Here is an 18,735-nt window from a genome sequence, read left to right as displayed (position 1 = left end):
ATTTGCATTGCACAATCAATTAAGCAGTACAAAATACACAATATAAGAAAATAAACAATATAAACAAGCCAAGTATTAACAAATCAACAATTTTACCCAGAGTTATATGCAGTTATATGAAATATATGACCAGTCTATACACTATGAGATCTGTTGTGTTTCTGTCGTCAATGACAACACAACTGAACACAAAAGGCAGTTTTTAAATTGCATTAGTTGTCAGCTAATAATAGTGATTTGGCAAAGTTTAGAAGCTACTAATGTTAGCTATCATTTCAAGTTTTTGTAGCTAGAGTATAGAAAACCTGTTTAGGACTTTTTAAATATAAGTACAACCATGAAATGGAATCAGAAGAATCAGAATTGCCTTTATTGTCATTGTATTGCATACAACGAAATTTGAGTGCAACTCCATGGTGCATTTTGTCGAAGATAAAAATAAGAATAAGGAAAAGGATAAAAAATAAAACAAGGAATAACAATATAAATATAAAAGTGGCAGGTGCTGTTCAAAATAAGTGTAAATATATGTACAAAAACAATAGCCCATACAGTAACAAAATGTAGAATTGCAGTCAAAAACAATAATCTGATACAGTAACAAGATGTAGAATTACTGTGACCAAATGTGGAATTTCAGTAAACAATAACACAATTGTATTGCCCAATATAGTTGACATAATAACGTAAACAAATAAGACATATATAGACTCACAAGTTCGCCGTGGCAGCTTACTTCCTGGTAGCTATGGTCTCGTTACTGTAAGGTTACCGCAATTTATGGCAGCGTGTATATGTGAGAGTAATTACTTTTATTGTTTTATGACTTCTTATCTTGACACATTCTTGCAGGATTAACATGAACATCTGCAGGGGTGCTGTTGGCGTATCCAGGCACCACCTGGGGGTCGCTGGGGGTCTCTGATTAGGGTCACGGGATCATTTCCTCTTCAGCACATTCAAACACTTTCTATTGTCTAAGCAAATGGATATAAGTGTGATAACTAATACTATATTTATTCTATCTACATTTTATTCTAACAGCAAGTAGAATTGAATTTGAATAAGAGCGGCGGCGGCACAGTGGTTGAGTGGTTAGCGTGCAGACCTCACAGCTAGGAGACCAGAGTTCAATTCCACCCTCGGCCATCTCTGTGTGGAGTTTGCATGTTCTCCCCGTGCATGCGTGGGTTTTCTCCGGGTACTCCGGTTTCCTCCCACATTCCAAAAACATGCTAGGTTAATTGGCGACTCCAAATTGTCCATAGGTATGAATGTGAGTGTGAATGGTTGTTTGTCTATATGTGCCCTGGGATTGGCTGGCTGGCAGTCCAGGGTGTACCCCGCCTCTCACCTGGAGACAGCTGGGATAGGCTCCAGCACCCCCCGCGACCCTCGTGAGGAAAAAGCGGTAGAAAATGAATGAATGAATGAATTGAAACAGGAGCTGCTGTCAGCCACTCTCTCCACTGCTAACAGGTTCCTAGCTACCGGCATGTACTGTAATTTTGACTTGGAATTGTGACAAATGTAGACATTTATTTGTCGAAGTTGTTTTTTTAGACCGCCATTGATAACATATGCTGGTCGGTAGTGATGTGCTTGTATTTTTTGGTTCAAATTTTTGGTCATTTAGAGCCGACGAGGGTAACTATCTTAAAACTCCAAAACGATCTATGCAGATTATTTTGTTGCCCCCTCCCCACGTCTTCATCCTCCTCCTCTCCCGGTGTGGGACGGGCGGGAGCGGGGAGAGGCAAGGAAGGCGCGAGAGATCGATGGCGAGCCTGTGCACACAGAGACGGGCAGCTGGCTGAATCGCAGCCATCGATCAGCCACAGAGCGTTTACTCTGCCAGACTGCTGGGCCTTTGTGGATGGAGATTATTTCCAAATTATTATAGGAGGCAGATGCTTGTCACAAGATGCTCTCTGTCAAGGTTAGACTTCTTCAACGCCGCCTGCCGCCCTTCGCCCCCTCTCCCGCTCTCTGTCACACTTGGTCATCATTTTCCAACCTTATCGCTCACTATTTATTTCCCCGCCGATAGTACGCGCTTTTACTAATGACACCATATGTGGCTGTTTGAGACATTCCTGCCTATAGGAGAGTTAAAGGGTCGAGATGATGAAGTATCGGACCGTCTTGTCCAGTGAAGTCATGCATAATGGAAGGAAATGGTTATATTGAGTGAATATATGTATTGTCAGCCTGAAACTCTACAGTCCCGTACGCCCAAGGCTTCTCGTTAGCAGTGCTTTAATCTCAATGGTCAGCACAAATTCTCCCCTCTCCCTTGATAAATCACCGCCCGTGGTATTAAACACGCAGTTTTGTAACTCTGCTAAAGCACGTCTTGAAATATTCTCATTTCCAGCTCTGTTCAAGTCCATTTATATCGTATGTTTTTTTTCCCCAAGTTCATTCTGGAACAAGATGTTTTAACTTCCTATCTCTTTTTGTCCCGTGGATAAAACCGTGGCGAGATTCACACAAACGTGGAAACTGAAAGTCAATCATAAAAGTCAATCATAGCTCTGTTTGCTGTTAATTGTCAACAATATTTCTGCACCTTGGAAGGTGTTTGTATTTGTTAAACATTGGCTAAACAACTATACCAAAATAAACAACACAAAAATGGGTAGTTTAACAACCAAATAACAATTTATTTGCAGATATGACATCAGAAACAATATTCATTTTTGGAACTGAACAATGCGTTAACATTTCCGTAGGCGTAACAAAGGCGTAACCTTCTGCACGCTACACTCCTCCATGCTTCCCCACTTCCTTCTTCCTGTCCCGTGGTCCCACGTGATCCCTGCCTATAGCTCTTGTTCAATACACTCCTGCCCCCTTGTGGTCGTTTTTATGACTTAAAAGTTATCTGAAATGTTAATACGTTAGTGGAGCGTTGCATCATCACCTCTTTTTGCCCATGGTGCAATTTTTTTTAATTAAAATAAAAATTAAATAATTAAAAATAATTAATATAAATAATTAATAAATATAATAAAAATAAATACAAAATAATTAATACATATAAATATAATAAAAAATTATAAATAATAAACACTTAATTGTGGTCCGCCAAAATGAGTACAGATTTACTATCCACTGAAAATGAGTCAACGTACAGCCATTATTGTGGTGTGGGGCTGCACGAGTGCTGCCGGCGTTGGGGAGCTGCGGTTCATTGAAGGAAACATGACCTGTGAGGTGGAAACTGGACTTCCAAGTCCAAATACGCCTTCCAGATGACCTTGAAGTACCTTACTGAGGAATGTGGCCAAATATGTCTGCTCCAGCTGTACACTAACTACTCTAAGTGTACCAAAGTAAACTATCACAGTAGCTCCAGTAATAGTAGCTAGAGCAGTGTTTGGTGACGACATAGAAGACGTGCGCCGTATGCTATGATTTCATATTCCCCCGGCCACAAACCGCTGCTGGTGTATAAATACCAGGACACTCAGCTCCATTTCTTTGCTCTGAAGAAGATCTCCTCTGGGAACGGCGGGCCATGAAGGAGAGAGTAACGCAGGAATGGAGGCCAGATGAAGCCTGAACGGGGGGGTGGGAGGGCGATAAGGAGAAGGGAAGTGAGAGGGATTAATTGTTCACCCAGGAGAGGACGATAACATCTGATGTTTAAAAGGCGGCCACGACTAATCCTGTCATTTCTTGGACTGGAATAATGAAGAAAAAGGGGGATATCTGGTGAAGAACTGGAAACCGAGCTAATCTGTAGGACTTGTAACAAGCATGTGTTGGTGAATTGGTGGTGCATTTGTGGAGCGGAATGTGTGCAAGTGCTGTTGCGTATGCTTCATTATAAGCGTGTGTGTGTAACATATGGCTGCTAGCTAGGAATTAATGCATTCCCGTATGTATTTGAACAACTGTATTGCATTGGGGATGCAATAATACTATTCTAATGTGTTGCTATCACTTCTTTGAGAAAGTATTTCATAAGCAAACAAAATGACTTTTTTCTATTGAAATGGTAGCAGTGCCCTGCTGACTTGTCATGGACGTCAGAGCGCTATGACGGGAACAAAACATCCACTGTGACGGGGGCTTTGTCAAGCCTTCCGCAAATGTATTTTTACCGAGCTAAATGCACAGCAGACTCGCTGGAAGGAAGGCAAACGGTCTGAAGACATGGCGCATTATTGTTTTCCGAACGTGCTGTTTATTTATCCGGCGTGATGTCTTCATGGCCCACTTTTAAGTCCCGTTCAGGGCTCGACAATAACGGTGTACCGATGGCCCGGGGCAAGTTAAAACAAAACTCGGGCAAGTAAATCCAATCAGTGATATTCCCGTCGGGTGAGTGCACTTTGGCATGACGTACTGCGAGTTTTTTTTTTTAAGCAGTTCTTATTGGGTGTTGGTAAAACACGGACTGCGTAATTCCGGTGGTAATTTGCAAACCAATCCTTGCAAATCAATCAGAATCGTTTATTGAGACCGCGGTCCACGTTTTACCCACACCCATTCTTGTTCGCGATCAACCGATCAGCGATGGTTTGACTACAAAAACATCCATCATGGTGTCCCTGCCAACATGGTCTAATTCAGGGGTGCTCATTAAGTCGATCGCGATCGAGTACTGGTCGATCGCGGCATGACATTAAAAAAATATCATCCTAGCATCAATGCCGTCACTTGATTGATATACAGGGCAGCCATTCAGATGACAACTGAATGTTGCCCTTCGGGCGACCAATCAAATCAAACGACGTCTCTAAGTGCAGCAGAACTTATGATGTCAGCCTATCATCCACCCCCGTTACTTGATTGACATACAGGACAACCAGTCAGATGACAACTGAATTTTGACCTTTAGGTCACCGCTCATGCGTAAACAACGATGCAAAGTGCTAAGCTAGTCGGCGAATTGCGTTAGATTTTAAGCCCTCGCTAAAGTTTATGGTCACTAAAATGAGTGGAGGGGCTGGACCAAGTAAAAAGGCAAAAACTGGACCAAGTAAAAAGGCAAAAAACATATCACTTCCATACGGATATGGAATATTATACGGATATTATGATATGGATACTATCCATGACTGATAAACATTTGGAAGTGTGCTTGAGGCTGGCTATCAGCAGCTACTGTCCGGACTATGCATCCCTGGCTGGTTCAATTCAGTGCAAGTCATCAAAGTAAACTCAGGTAATTACAAAAATTTTTTATAGTTAATTATGTGTGTTTTGCAATATTGGCTCATTTGGTTATGTAAGGTACATCAACATACATTGTACGTACAAATAATCCTCAATACATTTGAAAATAAATAGATGTTTTGCATTTTTGTAGTGGGTAGATCATTTTGACTCGGTCATTTTAAAAGTAGCTCGCATGCTGAAAAAGTGTGAGCACCCCTGGTCTAATTCTTCAACAACTTCTGAAGGAAAAGAGCAAAAAGTGATGAACCGGTGCCTCCTAAACAAGTATTTTATTAGCGGCAGCCAATCAAATGATGGCACAGGTGAGTGAATCACAATTTGAAGTGGTCACAATGAAACACCGCCGATTAGATCCAATACCGAGTGCTGATTTTGCACAAGCTACAAAATCTAGCGCTTCCATTTCTCTGTATATTTTTCTCACCTTTACTTCACAAATTATTGTTTGACCATTTTTGAGCATTTTTTTTAACACTTGACTAGTGTCTATTCAATAATGTTTCATTGTGGTGCACAACTTATCAAAGTCTCTTGACAATCCAGATTTCCATGCAACGTCATGATCTATGTAGGAAAACAACCACAAGAAATGATAATAATTTCATCTTTTTTTGAGATTCTCATGTGATGCCACAAAAATTAGTTGATATCATTATGGCAGTCTTTTCATTTTACAAGTTGGGGCAAGTAGTTCTCACCTTAAGGATTCCCCATGGGCAATACATTTTTGTTTTTAATGCTGTTTTTTGGCTCTTTTACATGAGTATCTCCCTGGTGCGACCCCACACCTCCATCATCGACCCCACCACCACGGTGGCGCTCCTTTGCCTCCACTGTCATATCTGTCACAGACGTTCAGTCGCTGCTCTTGCTCTGGGCTTCAAATTTAATTTGCTTTCCGTCTGCTGTAATTGCTTTGAGAGACATCCATGTCTACATGTTATTCCTCTTTTATGTCTACTGGCAAACAGGAGTAGGGTGACGGGTGCCGTGTATCTTTGTGTTCCATCACTGACTAGTGCTTTTATTTGAACGGAAGTACTGTGTGTGTGTGTGTACGTGGAATAACCGCATCTATGACGCATGGTTAGCTCGGAGGTTACATTGCAGCTTTTTACAAGGTGGGCTGCGACTAACGATTACTTTCTTAGTCGATTCATCTGAAGCTTGTTGTTTCAATTACTGTAATCGAGTAATCGATTACGCCCCGGGTCGACCAAATCAATACGAACCAAACAAGGAGTTAGTGGTTTGGTGGGCAACGTGTCATAAAGAGGCAAACGTGTTTTTCAAGGTCAAAGCTGATGTGTGTGAATATCTTCATTTATTTTGTACCGCTTATCCTCACGAGGGTCACCGGGGATGCTGGAGCCTATCCCAGCTGTCTTGGGGCGAGAGGCGGGGTACACACTGGACTGGTGGCCAGCCAATCACAGGGCACATATAGACAAACAACCATTCACACTCACATTCATACCTATGGACAATTTGGAGTCACTAATTAACCTAACATGCATGTTTTTGAAATGTGAGAGAACATGCAAAATCTACACAGAGGTGTCTGAGGGTGGAATTGAACTCGGGCCGACGTGCAGCCCGGAAATTAATTCTGTACTTCTAATTTTAAGAAATGACTCATGGAAGACCAAAATAGTTGATAGGTGGACTGATTCATTGGTGAGTTGTTGACGCTCTGCATCAAAGCATTGCATGAATAATTTAAAATTAGTAATTTAATTAATTTTTAATAATTTTTAAATGAATAATTAATTAATAATTAAAAAAATAAAATTTCCATTTACATTTTAAAATACCGTAATTCACAATTTAATTGTGAGCGAAAAGGTACAGTCACAATAGTGAGACATATGCTTTAACTCATATGCCACCATCTTTAGAAGTTGTTTTTTTTATGTAAAGGTGATGCTGCAACTCCACAATAAAAGACAGCATGTTCGGTGCAGTTTTAAGCTGGAAAAAGGAAGGTTTGGAGAGTCTTTAATGGCAGCCAGAATGTTTTTTTTTTTCAGATGTCTGCGGACGCAAGTAGAAATATTGTGTAACGTTTTCCACGGAGCTAAAGACCAACCTACCCAATTTCCCAGTCACTGTTGGACTGTTTGGTGGACAAGGCATAGCTCAGTGCCGGATCGTCCAATATTTATCCAATATTTATCCAATATCAGTACATCTTGGGGGTGGCGTATCGGGGTTGGGGAGCTGTATTAGACCCTCGCAGCCGAATCGGGGTGGTTGGGGCCAACAGTAGAAGAATGCAGATTTACAGAACTTTGAGATATATGGAATATTTCATGAAAATCAACTTAGTCCAGTATAATGTCCCACTAAAACCCCTTGAGATGAGGCATATAGGACTTCTTTAAGGTCCGGCTACGAAAAATACTTTACTACAGAGCTGCTGTTTTTAGGACTCAAAAAGGACTGTTAGGTTCCGTCATTGGACTAAGCATAATAAAAAGACATTTTAGTCAACTAACAGATCTTCGGAGTATAAGCGAATAAACAGAGGACACACGTCAGCTTTCATCTGCTTTGCTACTGCTGGCACTGCAGTATTTGTGTAGCGTGTACGCGTGTGTGTGTACATTGCTGTCACCTCTGATCAAGGAGACATATGCCCCGCATCTCCATGCTGTTTTGGCTCCGATCCATCCACCCCGCCTGCAGAGGAGGCAGTGGAAGCAAGCAGGCAGGTCGCAAAGGCAACCTGTTAAAAGACACACGGGCTAAAAGAGCAATGGTGTGTTTTGTTTCCTTCCAGTGGTCGTGTCACAGGGGCGTCGCTTCGTGTCATTCGTTTTCACCTCACACAAATTCTACACCAGCGCTTTGCAATTTTCTCCTCCCGGGTCACCTCCAAGGTCAAAGCCTTATGGGGCCGCTGGAGACTCACAACATCTGAATGGTATTGTTATTTTTAGGAAATGGCGCCCTCGGGCAGTCTTTCTCTCTCTCTCTCGCTCTCGCTCGCTCTCGTGTCTGATGTCTGGTCGATGTTAATAGCAGCAGGAGCGGGCAGCGGTTTATGATAATCTGTCAAACGCTGACAGTGAACTCCGGGGCGCGTCTTACCCAAACTCCCCCGCGGCCCCACGCTGGCTCCTACATGAAACGTTATCATTATCGTTGCGTCATCATGCTAAACAAGTTACATTGCATGATTACACTTCCGACATGTCCGATAAGGAGCAGGAAGAAGAGGAGTTTAATTCTACATTTTCTCCTTTCAACCTCAATACCTCCCTCAAGGAGCGTAGATTTCCATCATGGTGAGTTATTCATCCTCCACTTTCCGGTCAGTCAACCTGGACTTTTTCTAAACACGCTGCTGTTTATTTTGACCTCATATCGTTCATGCAGCAGCCGCTTGTAGCATCTGCCCTATGGGAGCCTTTAATTGAATTTAGCCTGATCGTTGCAGCCGTGAATTATGATATGCATTACAATGGTCCATCACCCCATTCAGCACTTTGATGACACCGCCGCCGCGCCTCAAATGCACTGGGATTTAATGAGGGAAAAAGGACATTATTTTCAATAACATAGAAAAATGCCTACACAGTCGTACCTGCCGCTTGGGGGTTCGAACGTCGCTCCCTCAGTCTGGCATATGAAAAATAAATAAATAATGATCGCTGAATTGTTGAGGCTGCACGGTGGTAGAGTGGTTAGCACGCAGGCCTCACAGCTAGGGGTCCCGGGTTCGATTCCACCCTCTGCCATCTGTGTGTGGAGTTTGCATGTTCTCCTCGTGCATGCGTGGGTTTTCTCCGGGTACTCCGGTTTCCTCCCACATTCCAAAAACATGCTAGCAACATGCTAACATTGGCGAATTGTCCATAGTTATGAATGTGAGTGTGAATAGTTGTTTGTTTCTAGCCTTTTTGGGTCTTTATAAATCGGCAGTGTTTGCGCGTAGGCCTCACAGCTAGGAGCCCCAGGTTCGATTCCACCCTCTGCCATCTGTGTGTGGAGTTGGCAAAAACATGCTCGGTTAACTGCTGACTCCAAAATGTGAGTGTGAATGGTTGTTTGTCTATATGTGCCCTGTGATTGGCTGGCCACCAGTCCAGGGTGTACCCCGCCTTTCATCCAAAGACAGCTGGGATAGGCTCCAGCACCCCCGCTACCCTTGTGAAGAAAAGCAGTAGAAAATGAATGAATTTTTGAGTCTGCACGGTGGACTAGTGGTTAGCACGTAGGCCTCACAGCGAGGAGTCCCGGGTTCGATTCCACCCTCTGCCATCTGTGTGTGGAGTTTGCAAAAACATGCTAGGTTTTGGCGGTTTTTGGCGACTCCAAATTGTCCATAGGTAGGAATGTGAGTGTGAATGGTTGTTTGTCTATATGTCCAGGGTGTACCCCGCCTCTGGCCCCAAGACAGCTGGGATAGGCTCCAGCACCCCCGCGACCCTCGTGAGGAAAAGCGGTAGAAAATGAATGAATGAATGAATGTTCTTACTGTGGTCATGTGACGTAAATACCAGAAGTCATGCCCTGCGATTGGCTGGTGTACCCAACATCTGGCCCGAAGTCAGCTGGGATAAGCTCCAGCATACCCCCTCGATGGATGGAACATCAACACATATCTTTTTTCAAATTTTCAGTTTGGTTTCGGACCACTGAACCACAAACGTCAACGCAGCCTAAGAGGAAGAATAGATTCTCCTCTTCAGAGCGGTCCAACAATGTTGACGGCCATAATGAGGAGCAATAATGATCCTTAAGTCCAAGTCCCAGGTTGATGGAGTAGCAGTTGGGTATTGTAGTCTTATTAGCTCACTCCGACGGAGGATGTGCGTCGGTTGGGTGGGAGGCCCGCTTTGTTCTGTGCTCCAAAGCAGCCTGTGGCAGGGCCGGTTAGCAGCCACTGCCAGTGTGCCGCCATTGTAGCATGTGCCGAGATAATCCCCGCCTTTGTTTCCGCCCGTAATCTTCCACAACGGACATGTTTGCACTTTCTTCTCCATTGCTCCGCTCTTCCCAAAGAATCCCACAACTGCATTACGCTCAGTTGTTTCCACGGGGACCTGGGAGCTGGATAATGCAAACGCTCGTAAACACGCTGTGAATTTAGCGGCTTTTCAATAGTCCGGCTGCAGGCTTTTCAAAAGGCCACAAAACTGCATATTTCTCCAAGAGATTGCCAGCATTGTGCTGAGGCGTCAGTGGAACCAAAAAGGCAGACATAATTCTTTTATAACAACAGACGGCAAACACCAGACGATACACGAGATTGGCTCTATGAGATCTGCTACTTCAACCACAGTCGCCATCGACAACCCAAATTCATTCATTCATTCATTTTCTACCGCTTATCCTAACGAGGGTCGCGGGGAGAACATGCAAACTCCACACAGAGATGGCCGAGGGTGGAATCGAACCCAGGACTCCTAGCTGTGAGGCCTAAGCGCTAACCACTCCCTCACCGTGCAACCTCCAAAATTAATCCCTTCATTCATTCATTTTCTACCGCTTATCCTCACGAGGGTCGCGGGGGTGCTGGAGCCTATCCCAGCTGTCTCGCTTCGGGCGAGAGGCGGGGTACACCCTGGACTGGTGGCCAGCCAATCACAGGGCACATATAGACAAACAACCATTCACACTCACATTCATACCTATGGACAATTTGTCGGCAGTTAACCTAGCATGTTTTTGCAAACTCCACACACAGATGGCAGAGGGTGGGATCGAATCCGGGACTCCTAGCTGTGAGGCCTATGCGCGAACACTGCCGATTTATAAAGACCCCAAAAGGCTAGAAACAAACAACCATTCACACTCACATTCATGAGCCATGAAAGTGTCCATGGTGTGTCTTTTTTTCAAACGTTGGTGTCCTCTGAGTGGGTTGTGACTTCCACTTCAACTTGATATGAGAAATTTGGGCAATAAAAAAAAAACATGTCTGCCGTCTTCCTGTGACTTCTGCCCTATTTAAAGTCAATTAAAGTGTTTTTTTGAAGTTGCTTTGACTGTTGTTGGATTTAATATGGCGCTAGAGGCGGGTGAAAGTTTGAGGGCAGTTAAGTGAAACAGATGGAAAGAAATGGAGTAGAGCATACGATGGCGGGATAAAAGAGCCCGGCCCAAGAGGAGAGATAAAGAGTGGTGGGGGGAGAAACCAAAGGTATGCATGCACGGGGACGCAGGGGAAGGGGAGCGAGGCGAAGCCGAAGTGAGTTTGCTGTGTGAGGTTTTAAAATTCTGGAGTGGAAAGTCCCTCCATCTGTTATTGAGGAACGGTTCTGACTCAGTGATTTCTATGATTGGCCTTAATCCCAGCCGAGTGGAGGAGACAGAATGAAGAGCTTAAAGCGGACTGCTCTACTCTCACTCCGCAGACAGACTCCACCGATGCTGACGCTCAGTCTGCTGCCCCCTAATGGAGCAACCATAAATGGCAAACTTTCAGACAAGGCACAAGCATCACAGTCAAAAATGTCAAATTAAATCATGGCTTCAGCTCCTTCTTAGAGAACATCAAGTTGTTCAAAAGGTACTGAAACCTTCAACAGCTATAACAATTCACCCTGTAGCCAAATATCCCCATCTTTGAGTAGACAGTATGTACTATCCACTGAAAAGAAGTCAATAGCAGGCACCCCTCTATCTCGATAGACAATGGTAGCGTCCATGGGGTGCTGAGTATCTTGGTTGGTCGTAGCTTGGTTCAATGGTTTTGGCTGCAGGATCATTATTATCAATACAATAATAATAATAACAACAATAATTATTATTATTATTATTATTATTATTATTGTTGTTGTTATGAATTATTATTATTATTATGGAAGGCAGGTTTAATAATAATAATAATAATAATAATAACAATTCCATTATTAATTATTATTATTATTATTATTATTATTATGATCAAAATAATAATATAATTAATAATAAATATAATATAAAATAATATAATATAAAATCATAATAATAATAATTATAATTATTATGGAAGTCAGTTTTAATAATAATAATAATAATTGTATTATTATTATTAATTATAATTATAATGATGATAATAATAATAGTATAATTAATGATAAATATAATATAAAATAAAATCATAATAATTATTATTATTGGCATAATAAAATAAATTAATAAAATATAAAAATAATAATTATTATTGGCATAATAATAATGATAATAATCATGATTATTATAATGATATAATGATTAATAATGATAACAATAATAATTATTATTATTATTAATTCATTCATTCATTCATTTTCTACCGCTTTTTTTTGCAGGGGGTGCTGGAGCCCATCCCAGCTTATTATTATTATTATTATTATTATTATTATTATTAAGTTAAGTGCTCTGAGAACGCAGCATTTCGTCTATGTACTGTTTATAGGACAAAGGTGGGCCTCTGACATTTTTTAGATTTTCAAGCTGGCCCTGAGTTGGTAAAGTTTGGGAAGCCCTGGTCTATAGTATTGTCCACTGACAAGATACTCTATCTATCTTAACCATAAAATGCTTGCTGAAATGTACAGGATGTACTTTTGTGAGAGGCTGATATGAACTCTATGTATTGTATCCAAAACAAAAGCAGCGTGGAATTGAATTTCCCTTTAAGGCAATACTGTCTCCGTCTGCAATACATATTAAAAAAGAAAGCTTTGTAAGACCGTCGTTGTCTCTGTTATAGAGCACACCATCCACGAGAGAGAGGGCAATAATAAAATGTACCATTTACTAAAATGACCAGCACAAAGCCCACTTATCCGGAACAAGCGCACTCATTTTGACGTGCATGATTACCTTCCCTAAAAGAAATGGGAGAAAAAAAAACGCAGTAAAGATGATTTGACAGCATGCCATTTCAACGACGTCTTCATTTGGCCGTGATGTATTGGAGCACAGACAGATGCAACAGAAAGTAACTACTGTACTCGTTTTACCCTCAAATGACATCTTTAAATACGTGGCGTTGTCATTGACAAGGAGAAATGTTCCTGTCATTGTTCCTCGGACATGCCATATGACTGCCATTGTCAGTCATCATTGTAAATTGTCAAACATCCACGAATGATATAAAGTAAAACTGTAAAAACACCTCCTGGTGGATGTAGGTGTACGACATCCTCACGCTCCTCTGCTTTCCTTTCTTCCGCTCAATTGGATTCAGGTGTGGAGGAGACATACTTGGCCACCCCATCATTTCCACCTTCGTCGCCCTCTGCCAGGCACTTGTCATCTAGGAGGTGTGTTTGAGCTCCGTGCGTTGGAAAACTACCATTCCACCCAGTTTCTTCTTCACACTGTCATGTTGGAATATATTTTTCCTTCATGTGAACTATGGCATCGCGACTACGAGTTGATAATACAGTGGCGGTGCACGGGGCGGCGCACATGAATGCTGTATGCACGCTTTAAACCATGCAATCCAACCTACTTTGGTGTTCCCAGCGTCAACGAGGAATGTGTGGCTTTAGCTGTCATTTTTACATTTGATCAAATTGACTTAAAGATTTGACAGATCAACCCACGTAGTACATGTTCGCAATTATGCACCATTAAATATTGAGTGGTTTTATTCAAGCACTCGTGATCACTGGTTCTGTTTCATAACCAGTGATGGGACTAACGCCGAAGATTGGCTAAGGCAGGGGTTCCTGAACTTTACCAACTCAGGGTCCACTGGAAAATCTAAAAAATGTCCGCGGCCCACCTTTGTCCTATAAACAGTACATAGACCAAATGCTGCGTTCTCAGAGCACTTAACTTAATAATAATAATAACAATAATATTATTAGTATATAGTATATATTATATATTATTATTATTATTATATAATAATAATAATATTATTATTATTAGTAGTATATATTATATAGTATATATTATTATAATATAATATTATTATATTATTATTATTATTATTATTATTATTATTATTACTACTATTATTATTATTATATATTATTATATAATCATAAACTGTATAAGGTTCCTAAAATAATATGACAGGTCAATAACACTCAGTAGGTTATTACTTAGGCCTATAAAAAATACAATTGTGCATTAAATATTTGACAATAAAAATAATAATTAAAAAAAATTGCAAAAATGAATAACATTTTTAATGACCTTTCATGGACCACCACGGTCCACCAGGGGGCCTCGGCCCACACATTGGGAATCACTGGGCTAAGGTTTAATAAAATTGCGTCTTCGGCCAATCGGAGAACTTGGGTGGGCGGGTGTTTAGAGAACATAAGCAATGAGGATTGGCTAAGGTTTTGTAAGATTGCATCTTTAGCCAATCAGAGAAGTTTCTGTGGGCGGGAGTTTAGAGCACTTCCAAAGATACAGCATAGCGAGAGCAATAAATGCAAACCTCTGGAATGGTACCCGGGGGAATAGTTACTTTTACTGGTAACTAGTTACTTTTGTAGTGGAGTAACTCAGTGAGCCAAGACGCTCAAGCCCTTCTGATCAGTGACCAAAGTAGGCGTGGCCTTCCCTCAATGTATTAGTCATTCAAAGACGGTTAAGTGGACTCAGCCGAGTCATTTCACGGTCTTGCAGTCCACAATGTGACGCCGTCTCAGAGAGAGCAAGCCGGCCGTGGGGTCGTTGGAACACGCCGCAATCACATGTACTGACCATGTACTGTTTTCTCAAGTCCCACTCATCCCACTCAAAAACACACACACACGCACACACAATACACAGCTTGGAGTGTCCATCCCGATCACACACAAGCAACAGCGGCCATGTGGAGTGCCCTTTAAGCTAATGCTCAGTGGAAGAGCCTAACTGGCTGCTGCAATCACGCAGGCAGTCCGGTGTCAAGTCGGTGCTTAGCCCAGCATGGCGCCGCCTGCATGCGCCTGGTGTGCTGTCATTCCCCACAAAAGAACATGACTTTGAGTGAATAAAACTTCTCCTCTCTGGACCGGAGCAACCCTGATGAATATTAAAGATTGTAGTCGCCTCATGCTGAGCTTTAGCATTGTCTTGCTGTCTTGTGGCTCAGCAAGAGAACTTTTCTGACAGCAGAGTAGCGTTTTATTTGGGATTTCTTAGCAGTAGCATTGGCACTTGAATCGTTAATTTCAGCGCTGCCTGATTCATCGATTTATTGCTTTTCGGCTGGTCAGAAAATGGTTACTAATGAACATGATTCATCGGCGATCTTGCATTAATGAAGTTGTGTTTTGTAGTGGCCAACGAAGGAATATTGGATTTCACTCCTTGACACCCACGAGCGGGGGGGGCAATTAATTCAGGTCTGAAATGCTCGCTGTAAAACTGCAGGCAGGAATTAAACAGGTACGGAATAAAGTTTGATTTAAGACCAAAGTTTCAGTGCAATACAAGAAAATATCTAACGCAGATTAATGGCAAGTGAATGTAATGTGAATGGCTTTTTAAATACAGCTTTGAACATTTTAACAACACTTTTCCACTCCTATTATTCTTTGCTTAAATCACATTAGGCAGGCGAGGGGATCATTGCAGAGATGTAATGACGGCCACCGCTAGCAGAGCAATCTGGAAAGCTAACTAGTTAGCCTCTCTAGTTTACTTATTCTAAACTTGAAAGGGTTTCAAATTAAAGAAGCTAAAAATTTACCACTTCCACACAGAATGAGAGCAGAACTTTTTTTTTTTATCTCCGCCACGGCACGCCGGTCCCAGCCGTGGCACGCCCGTCCCAGCCGTGGCACGTCCCTCCCAGCCGTGGCACGCCCGTCCCAGCCATAGCATGTAGGCCACTTGAAAATCCAAAAAATGTCCGCGACCAAACTTTGTCTTATAAACAGTACATAGACAAAGGGTTAAGGGTTTCAAACAAAAGAAGCTAAAAATGTACCACTTCCACACAGAATGAGAGCAGAATTTTTTTCGATCTCCGCCACGGCACGTCCGTCCCAGCCATGGCACGTCCCTCCCAGCCATGGCACGTCCGTCCCAGCCATGGCATGCCCGTCCCAGCCACGGCACGGCCGTCCCAGCCACGGCACGTCTGTCCCAGCCACGGCACGCCTGTCCCAGCCACTGCACGTCCCTCCCAGCCATGGCACGTCCCTCCCAGCCATGGCACGTCCGTCCCAGGGTTTCATACAAAAGAAGCTAAAAATGTACCACTTCCACACAGAATGAGAGCAGAACTTTTTTTATTTTTTTCGATCTCCGCCACGGCACGTCCGTCCCAGCCATGGCACGTCCGTCCCAGCCATGGCACGTCCTTCCCAGCCATGGCACGTCCTTCCCAGCCATGGCACGTTCGTCCCAGCCATGGCACGTCCGTCCCAGCCATGGCACGTCCGTTCCAGGGTTTCAAACAAAAGAAGCTAAAAATGTACCACTTCCACACAGAATGAGAGCAGAACTTTTTTTATTTTTTTTGATCTCCGCCACGGCACGTCCGTCCCAGCCATGGCACGTCCGTCCCAGCCATGGCACGTCCTTCCCAGCCATGGCACGTCCTTCCCAGCCATGGCATGTCCTTCCCAGCCATGGCACGTCCTTCCCAGCCATGGCACGTCCTTCCCAGCCATGGCACGTCCGTTCCAGGGTTTCAAACAAAAGAAGCTAAAAATGTACCACTTCCACACAGAATGAGAGCAGAACTTTTTTTATTTTTTTTGATCTCCGCCACGGCACGTCCGTCCCAGCCATGGCACGTCCGTCCCAGCCATGGCACGTCCTTCCCAGCCATGGCACGTCCTTCCCAGCCATGGCACGTCCTTCCCAGCCATGGCACGTCCTTCCCAGCCATGGCACGTCCTTCCCAGCCATGGCACGTCCTTCCCAGCCATGGCACGTCCGTCCCAGCCATGGCATGTCGGCCACTTGAAAATCTAAAAAATCTTATAAACAGTACATAGACAAAATAATAATAATAATATAATATATTATATAATATATTATATAATATTATATATATAATTATGGCTGGGCTCCGCTGTCGACTTGTCTCCATGCAGTGACATAACATTACTGATATGTAGTGACCACAGTACTACATATAACTTGTCTTCATGAGGGAACAACTCTACCCCGCTTCTGATCCAGAGTCAGTTTGAGGCTCCAGCTCACCCGTGACCCAAATGGACGAGTTTTGAGGTTGCACGATGTAATGTATGCACTGATAATTGATCATCCATCAAGAATGCTTTGACCGCCAACACTAGTTGACGCGTATTATACATCTCTTAAACGCGCAGGCCTTGCGGATGGACATCACCATCTATTACTGCGTTCGTGCTTTCTTGACCTTGCCGAAAGGCACGCTGACAAATAGGCCATCATGTGACGTAGACGGACGATGGGGGGGTGGTCGTGGTGTCACCTGCTTAGTATGTGATGTCTGTAGGCCGTTTTATGCGGCGCCGTGTGGGCCTGTGCTGAGATCCAGTCCTCAGTCTTAAGCTGCTTGGGCTCCAGCCACCGGCATGGCTGATATATCCCTGGCCCCCTCCCTCCCGCATCCCTCACTCTGATTCATTGGCAGTTTGTCTTGCCCATCCATCTGGGCAAACACGGAAGACGCATGAAGACGCACGGCTGTTTGGGAGCTGCATTAAGCTGCCGGGGTCCTACGAGAAGCAAGGCCGACCGCGCAAGGGCTGTATTTTTTGGGGGAGAAAGACAGCTCGGGAAGCAGCGAGCTGATAAAAGATTCTTACTGACAGATTAAACGGTGAAAAAAGGCCAAATGAAAAGGATTAAAGGGAGCCTGGATCATATATCCACACAGATTGGAGACAAGAAAGGCTAGTTTTCCGTACATGGATGTTATTTGGAAGAAAAATTCCGTACACTTACTCCTCACATCATATTGCTTTCATTTCCATGCTGATCCCGCAAACTGGCAACATGGCAAGAATATTGCGACGCGTTTTTCCTTCTTATTGTTGTCGTGCGGCGCTCCTCGTTAGCAACGCTGACCCTTTTTAACAAGCAGACGCACACACTCGCTGTTTTCCTGATGGGCTCTGGGGTAATCATTTCAATGCGCCAATTAGAGGCTTGTTTTGTTGATTCACTTGACTATTTTCCCATTAGGAGATGAACGCAATCGTTAAAGCTCGCTCAGGTGATCTTTGCAGACAAAAACGGAGAAGTGTTGCCGCCATGTGGATTGGAAATGGGAATGACTCATGCTTGGGAGCGGGAAGGTGTGCTGGGATTGAACGGGTGTGGCTTTCATCACAAACGTTACGTCATTAGACTTGTTGTGTAGGAGCGCAGTTTAGTAAGTATGTTCCTTGTTAGTAATCATACACGCTATTAGTGGACAAATGTCTACTTCAGGGGTTACCAAACTTTACCAACCCACGATAAAAAATATAAAAAATAAATAAAAATATAAAAAATGACAAATACCCACCTTTGTCCTATAAACAGTACATTGACAAAATGCTGAGTTCTCAGAGCGCTTAATAATAATAATAATATATATAAAAATAATATAATAATAATTTAATTATTATTATTGTATATTATATATATGATTATATTATTTAAAAATATAATAATAATAGTATT

At 42.8% G+C, this 18,735-nt stretch overlaps 1 protein-coding gene across 6 annotated transcripts in view; it reads left to right on the top strand.

The window, feature by feature from the left end:
• The window catches only part of cacna2d2a (calcium channel, voltage-dependent, alpha 2/delta subunit 2a), a 181,353-nt gene that overhangs the window by 65,587 nt on the left and 97,031 nt on the right, over nt 1–18,735 (top strand). The window lies entirely within an intron of this gene.

The sequence above is a fragment of the Doryrhamphus excisus genome, chromosome 1 (assembly GCF_030265055.1).
Source record: "Doryrhamphus excisus isolate RoL2022-K1 chromosome 1, RoL_Dexc_1.0, whole genome shotgun sequence".
NCBI classification, from domain to species: domain Eukaryota; kingdom Metazoa; phylum Chordata; class Actinopteri; order Syngnathiformes; family Syngnathidae; genus Doryrhamphus; species Doryrhamphus excisus.
This window is presented reverse-complemented; position numbering and strand designations above follow the sequence as displayed.